This window comes from Cryptotermes secundus, unplaced genomic scaffold (assembly GCF_002891405.2).
Source record: "Cryptotermes secundus unplaced genomic scaffold, Csec_1.0 scaffold561, whole genome shotgun sequence".
NCBI classification, from domain to species: Eukaryota; Metazoa; Arthropoda; class Insecta; order Blattodea; family Kalotermitidae; genus Cryptotermes; species Cryptotermes secundus.
In genome coordinates this window covers 1-8,589 of record NW_019744119.1, presented here as the reverse complement: position 1 = coordinate 8,589, position 8,589 = coordinate 1, and the positions used below count along the sequence as shown (strand labels likewise).

The 8,589-nt window shown below is 40.0% G+C and overlaps 1 protein-coding gene across 1 annotated transcript in view; it reads right to left on the bottom strand.

The window, feature by feature from the left end:
* LOC111874503 (L-threonine 3-dehydrogenase, mitochondrial) overlaps nt 1-4,429 on the bottom strand; it is a 47,915-nt gene extending 43,486 nt beyond the window's left edge. Inside the window, exon 1 of the mRNA XM_023870062.2 lies at nt 4,290-4,429. The gene's annotated coding sequence lies outside the window, so the exon portion shown is untranslated. The remainder of the gene's footprint in view (nt 1-4,289) is intronic.
* Between the last annotated feature and the right edge of the window lie 4,160 nt (nt 4,430-8,589).

The following is an 8,589-nucleotide window of genomic DNA, read 5'->3' as shown; positions in this document are numbered from 1 at the left end:
TGCAAGTCTTGTGGCTATGCAACATGAGCACTATTACGTAGCACTTGGGGACTTGTACAGGTTACATACTCCTGCAAGCCTTGTTACTTTGTACCGTTAGCACTATTACGTAGCACTTGGGGACTTGTATAGGTTACACACTCCTGCAAGCCTTGTTACTTTGCACCGTTAGTACTATTGTGTAGCACTTGGGGACTTGTACAGGTTACACACTCCTGCAAGTCTTGTTACTTTGCACCGTTAGCAATGTTGTGTAGCACTTGGGGACTTGTACAGGTTACACACTCCTGCAAGCCTTGTTACTTTGCACCGTTAGTACTATTGTGTAGCACTTGGGGACTTGTACAGGTTACACACTCCTGCAAGTCTTGTTACTTTGCACCGTTAGCAATGTTGTGTAGCACTTGGGGACTTGTACAGGTTACACACTCCTGCAAGCCTTGTTACTTTGCACCGTTAGTACTATTGTGTAGCACTTGGGGACTTGTACAGGTTACACACTCCTGCAAGTCTTGTTACTTTGCACCGTTAGCAATGTTGTGTAGCACTTGGGGACTTGTACAGGTTACACACTCCTGCAAGCCTTGTTACTTTGCACCGTTAGTACTATTGTGTAGCACTTGGGGACTTGTACAGGTTACACACTCCTGCAAGTCTTGTTACTTTGCACCGTTAGCAATGTTGTGTAGCACTTGGGGACTTGTACAGGTTACACACTCCTGCAAGCCTTGTTACTTTGCACCGTTAGTACTATTGTGTAGCACTTGGGGACTTGTACAGGTTACACACTCCTGCAAGCCTTGTTACTTTGCACCGTTAGCACTATTATGGAGCACTTGGGGACTTGTACAGGTTACACTCTCCTTCAAGCCTTGTTACTTTGCACCGTTAGTACTATTGTGTAGCACTTGGGGACTTGTACAGGTTACACACTCCTGCAAGCCTTGTCACTTTGCACCGTTAGCACTGTTGCGTAGCACTTGGGGACTTTTATAGGTTAGACACTCCTGAAAGTCTTGTCACAATGCACCGTTAGCACTGTTGCGTAGCACTTGGGGACTTGTATAGGTTACACACTCCTGCAAGTCTTGTCACAATGCACCGTTAGCACTAATATGTAGCACTTGGGGACTTGTATAGGTTACCGCTACCACTGCGTGTGTGGTGTTTAAGAGGGTCACTGGTTCGCACTCACTCGCGTTTCTTTTCAATATTAAATTTCTTGATTTATCTTTCGAATACTCAGACATTAATTTCACTTAACAGTCGATCGAGAGGGCTAGCTCCGCATCCGGCGAGTTTAACTGTTGTTGCGAGACTTTCGAAAAAGGAACTCACTCTCTGTTTTTGAACAATCAGAGGTCCTGTGAAAATCTGGGAACGCCTCGTCGCCATCCTCCAAATCTCCGGGTTGGCTGGATTTAGACAATAGGGGGGAGGGGTTTGATCGAGTTTCTCATTCCTCCCAATGGTCAGCTGTTTCGCGGCGAAAGTTGGGTTCACGCGCTTTCACAGTCTTTCTGACCCGGGGTGGATCAAGGGGGTTCAATCTCATGGTCTGCTAAGGGTATGTCTGTGACGAATTTGGGGCCTAAATTGTCACATTCGTTACACTACACAGAAACAGGTTTTTGTATGATATTTAGAACGTGAATGAAGGGGAATTTGCTAAAGAGTGTTCAGAAGGTCTCCACTACAAGATAGCGGGTAATATTCGGATTCCTAAAACATTTGACTTCCGTGACCAATCGAGTGTTGAAAAGTGGTCCCTTTCCTCGACTATTGAAACAGTTTGCCGCTCCTTTCTAAAAGCAGTTTTTAACATTTGGAGAGTTATGACCGGTCACAGGGCTATCTCTCTAAGTGACAAAATGTTCTCTCCAGCGTCTTTTTGGACAGATTTCTCTTTTATTAGAGCGTAGGGCTCTTTGTAAAAGTACGGAGAGTGTCGGGCTGGTTTGATTTAAGTCCAGGGATTGTGACCCGTCATAAACTTTACCTTCTTGGAATTGCGTAAGCAAACTTTCAAGCTGTTACTTCTTTAGAATTTCTATCTCGTCCCAAAATACCTTCCTCTTTTTGTGTCGACTGGGCTTCTCTCTGTCTGTTTCCAAATTACATAGCACGCTCGGGTAGGAGGGAGGTCTGACTTCCCTTCGTGCCAATTGGGTTCAGGTCCCTCTGGTTTGAGTGAGGTGTGAGGTATTACCTCTGCTTCTTCGTAGTGGCAAGTACAGACACAAGTAAATAATAACAGGGTGGTCCTTTGCCTTGTACGGGTACAATATATTATTGTTGAAACATCCTAACTTCGGTGTCGAGCACAGATTATTCTAGAATGTTTTAAAGATGACATTATTTTTTGTTTAGGTGTCCTCAGATCGTGTGCTCTGTTTGTGTAGCTCTGTCACAAATGATACGCAGTACTTTACTAAACGCGTAGTTACAACAGAATTGTGTGGACATAAGCATGCGAAGAGCCATTGAAAGAATCTGAACAGGTAATCAGAATTTGTGAGGAATGAAATTATTGTTTGGGAATTCGCTTTTGTGACATTCCAGACGAGTCGCATACCAATTGAAGCCATTTTATTGGAGTTTCCGCGGTTTGTACACATGAGAACAACAAAATGGAATCCTCCTGCTACAGCGACGTCTAGAATTGGAAAGGCCCCAATAAACTGTGATTATTTTCAAACGACCACATTGAGAAACGCGTATTTGAAAATAACACTGATTTAATTTTATAAACGTCCTCCGATCGATTCCCTAGTAAGAACCATGAACATGAAATTTTTAGGTTAAGCCATCTAATCTAGGGATCAGGGTAGCGCGTCATCTTCAGTCAGTGACGTAGGCAGTCAAACGATTATTAGAAATTTCCTACATTCTATTATGGACATAATTCTGGCATCCCTGCATAGGTGAGAATTTCGAACATAATTACACATGTTTAAAAATGTAAATACAGTAAAACTTGGTTATAGCAACATCGGTTTCTGCGACACCTTGTCTATTGCGTCAAATATTCAATGGTACGAACTAATTCCCCATAAAGCAACTGTTTTTATACCTTGCTTAGTACGACATGCACAAATGCATCAACCTCGTATGTAACGTCATTTTCATTCCTGAATTTCTCTGATATGGACATTGAACGTAATTTAGAAAGTGTGTATAGTGTGTATTGTCAGTGAAAAGCGCTGTAATATGTCTTTGATATTACACATTTGGGCAATTCCACGTTAATGTTACGTTAGTCTGTACTTAACTACGTATTTCACTAAAAAATGCAACATTTTAACTCGGCTTTTGGTAGATTTTTACGTGACTAACATAAGGCTACTGTGGAAGTGCCCATTTCGGTTACAACGACATTCGTTTATAACGACACTATTTTTAGGTCCCTTTGATGACGTTATAACCAAGTTCTACTGTATATGTACATCATTCAAGAACACAAGCACAATAAGAATCATCTAAAACCAAAAAAAAAAAAACACATTACAGATACTTTCAACAAAAAATAGCATTTACGAAATTATACAAGGAGTACCCATTAAAATACGTTTTAAAGAACACATCCAAGTGATAATGGACAAGAAATCAAACTCCAAATTTGCACAAAACATACTAGACACACAGCACACGATACAATGGAGAGAACATTGGTCATATTCCACACTGAACAAAGAGTCCCCTACTGAACACGTTACAACGCCTCCACATACAGAGTCTGAGTATATGAAAAATACAAATGAGTAATACACACACAGAAACACAAACCCCCATATCTGATCTAATTGTGAAACATATCCCACATAATAATAAACCACTCACTAACCCACCTTCGCCATCACCACTTAAAAGAAAGCTTACACTAACCTTCCAGGATTACGCCCATCCTTGCCCTGAAACCACCTCAGTTCATTCCCAGCAACACAGGAGACTATTACATCACAACACTAGTAGCAAATCATACCCCAACAAGTAATTATATTGTGACGTATAGACCCGTTGCTAAGCAGTGAACAGTGACCGTCGCTAGGTAACGCTCGTAACATACACACACACACACGACAATTGAAAAAATGTGTTTTCTATGTGGTCCGCGCCGCGATCATTGCTATGCAACGGCGCAGTAATAACGCCTATTCTTCAACAGAGAGGCTGTGTTTTCTGCGTGGTCCGTGACTAGGAGTAATCCTTTAAGAAAATTAGCGAAAGACCAAGCATATTCATAAGAGTCAAACGTATCTCGTAAGAGAGGATGTTACAAAGGAACTTACCGCAAATTTCAGTGTAAAGAATCTAATCGTGGGTCTCAAGGGACTTGCCAAGACGAACTGATTGGCGGTAAACAGCCAGTCGTAAAGTAACTCTGACTTTGATCTTAACTTTGACTTTATTGTTAACCAAGTTCCGGAGTTCTAAGTGAGTTGTTAGTCGAGAGCTGGACGCTGCAAGGCAGACTGAGAAGATGGCGCTATGAGTTCAGGTGTGGAGTGTTAAGCACGGAAGCTGAAGAATCTCCACTGTGTTAAAGTCCGTAGTCAGGAAACGGCTAGTGGAGGCCGTAACATATTGGAGACACTAGTCTCTGTGTGTAAGTGATTTGTAAAACAGTTCCGAATGATGTACACGAGTAGTCAATAAACCTTTTTCACCAGTTTATACCCTCTCTATACTCATATACCCTAGATCGTGACAGTACAGTAACATTAATATTCACATAAACCCTTTCAGGAAATCAGTAAACAGCAGTAGAAAAGCAACATCATGGCGGTAATAAAGAGCAAAATAAGGACATAACCAATGAATCGGCTGCAGGATATCAAAGTAAGTATGGACATATTAAATGAGAAACAATATTGCCATTCTCGTGCAGCACATATTAAATTTTTCAGATAAGATATGTGAACAATATTATATTTAAGCATCCTGTTGCACTCTATAAGATATATGACATAAACACTGTTCCCAAGTGCTACAATTTATTGTAGTTCTTTTGTCTTGCCCTCTTCTACACTACACTACACGTAGTAAAGATAAGCAGCGGCCGCACACAGGGAGCCTACACAGAATAACATAATATCAAAATTGACGTGTGTAGGCAACAAAGATAATGCACAAAGCAGACAGATATCAGCGAAGTAGATTCTGATAAACCGAAACCTGTTGGTAACGACGAAAAGTCTCGTGGTTTTAAATTTTAAACTAGATGCAGTGTAACAGCTACGTAAGTGTATACACCTGATGATGGCTGTTTGCGGCCGAAACATGTAGTGTAGAAGAGGGCAAGACAAAAGAATTACAATAAATTGTAGCACTTGGGACGGCGTTTATGACATTGCGAAAGCAAGCAAGAACGAGTCCAGGGGTGATAACTAGGGACCGGATTTTTATGCCCTAATAATCCTTTAAATATGTATGCATTTATGCATGGAAAACTTCCGAAATACGCACTAAAATATGCATATAAAAAGTTGTACCAAATATAAAAATTGATTTTACATTATTTTAAGACCAACAAATCAATGTTTAAGTTCATTTTATGCAATCACTGAATGATTCACTTGCAATAAAAAGCTATATTTAAATGCAAATCATGCAACAAAGCCAACATATTTCATTACTACATAATTTAAAAACCCAATGGTACTCACATTTAGCTCTCCGAACATTCAACTTCTCTTCTGTGGCAGTTCACAATTACTAAATATTTTAGGTTTTCCGTAGTTAGTCGCCTTCTGTTGTCTCGTAAGATGTCCTTATAGCTGGAAAACTTCTTTCCACCTCACAGGAACTTAGGGGCGCATGTACAAAAGTCGCTATTTGCTCCACTGCTAGTGATTTTTTACTTGGCAGTTCAGTACGTTTACCGGCTGAAATTGTATACACACGACCATGATTGAAAATTTGAACATAAAATTACAAGAAAGCAGTCTTCTGGGATTTGGCACCGTGTATATGTGGTGTTAACCGACGTTTCGGAGGAACGTATCGCCCCCATCTTCAGTTTCTCACGGTGTTGTCGCTTGCAGAATTCTTATACTTTTTCTTCTACCCTGAAGATGGGGGCGATACGTTCCTCCGAAACGTCGGTTAACACCACATATACACGGTGCCAAATCCCAGAAGACTGCTTTCTTCATAGTCACCGCCGTGAAAGCCTCAAATCTTACATAAAATTACAAAATATATATGATAAATATTTTAAAAAGCAAATATGCAGTATAAATAGAGATCTTCGAAAATATGATGCTTATTCATAAAACGGGCAAAATATGCATTTATATGCACCATCAAACCATGTCCAAAATTTAAGAAAGGAAGTAATTCATACATATATCCAAACGAGCATACTTTCTGGTTGCAAGAAAGAAATATGCATTTGCATTAAAATCCGGTCCCTAGTGATAACAACGCAAAAGAGACCAGTACCTACGAAATATAATAATTTATTCACAAGTGACCACCGATAACATACACCCAATATACATCCACGTCAATATAAAAATAAAAATGAAAAATTTAATTTGCCATATATTTTCTAGTTTCCTTGTCAAATTCTACCAAGGAAAACACCAATTTATATAGATAAACAGTAAGTACTTTAGAAATTTTACTAGTTATTAATAAATATGTGAATATATTTAAACACTGTGACATGCACTGTTTTGCACTTTACGTGGTAAGAAGTTGCGGAAGCAGTTCAGTAAGAAACAATTAGGATATTATTGTTCTTAAACACCTGATTATGGTCTAAACGGCCGAAACATGTAGCGTAGTAACATTTCAATGAACATCAATGATTTAAAATACAAAATTTGTGATTGACGGATATACCACGTACTAGGGATGCACATAACAGGATGTCCAACATAAGTTTAAGTTGTCCCTGCCTTAACTAATTAAGCACTAAGCCATGAAGGCGTATGGGGGAGTGGATGTATAAATAGAGCAGTCGGTATAGCTATGGCTACGGGCTGGACGACCAAAGGATCGGAGTTCGAGTTACGGTAGGGTCAAGAATTTTCTCTTTTTCACGTCTTCCAGACCGGCTCTGGGGTTCACTCAATCTCCTATCCAATGGGTAATTTCGGCTCTTTCCCCGGAGATAAAGCGGCCGGGCCTCAAGGTCGCTACTCACCTCAAGATAACATGGATGCACAGCATACGAATAAAAATACTTCTACACGATTTTCCTTCCGCCACTCTCATTAACATACACACACATTGCTGTAATTTCCTGCATTAGTGTCAGCGAACACTCTTGTTGTCTAAGGCTTAAATCAATGTACATTATTTTTGAGTAGGAACCGTTAAAGAGAAAAGTCCTATCTGTTTAATGTTACTTTCGGTTAGGTGATTTTGCTTCAAGGCTTATGACTAGATATTAATGTAGTAATATTTTAATGACAAATTTATGACCTTTTTAACATGACCACGAAACTTCAAACCTGTCTTTGACACAATATATTTACCTTCTGTTAGGGACCTTGGCATAGGAAACGACAATGGCACAGTATTTTTCTTGACGATTGTTATGAATAAATACAAAATAATCAATAAAGGGAAATTCGGTGTCAATGATGTTTTACTGGAGGTATTGAAAATTATAAGAAGTGGTAGTCATTCCTTTTTAAAATTCGCTTCACTGAGGAGAAACACATGATCAGAAATATTAATTCCTTACTACGCAGTGCAGTGAGTTCATGTGTAGTTCAGACTGCACTGAAATGCCCAAGCAAGGGAATGAACACTATTCCGAAAAATCTTCTGTCGCTTCAGTGACAAAGTGTCAGTCAGTGATAGGAAGACAGGACACTTGAGAAAAAAATTACTTTCATACCTGAAACTATGAAAGATATTACCAATATAGAGGAGTGACCTGTCCTAAGACTCAAAAATGGAGGTTGTAACTGTCCAGCTTATGGTATGGTCAATTGATATCTTGTGTATGGTTAGGGTTCTGTGAAATTCCTCACTTTCGTCTCACAATTTGAGAATTTCCGCCTGACACACCCAGCAAGTGGCTTGGGTCAAGCTTGAAGCCAGTTGCCCATCCGTAAATCAGTCAAGTTAATGCGTAACACAAGGACGAGTTCTTTAGAAATTCTAAACTTGACAGGGGAAGCCATAATTTTAGCAGCTACGTTTTATGCTACCCCAAAATCTTAGTTTGACAGCCACGCAGCAGGTGGCAAAGTTCACCCCTAAACTCTATACTCCTGGATATTCGCTTTTCTAATTGGAGGAGAAAGATAAGCAACCTCCCATTCTGCCCGGTCCAGCCAATCATAAACTGAAGTAGGAGGTCCTTTGCCCTAATTTTGGGTAACCAGGGCTAATATTTACCATTCAGAGCTTGCTTGACGAAAGGACTCAGAAATTTACATTCACCGGAGGTACGCGTGTTCTGATCCCCGTAAATACAACCTGTGGTGTAACGTGCGTGTTTTAGTAAACAGTAAGGAAGCTACATCCACGGATCTGTGAGGTGTGTCACTACCGTGCAGTTACCATTTATATAGTGCTGAGTGAATAAAAACTTAAACAGTTAATTGGTGTTGAGTGTGACTTCCT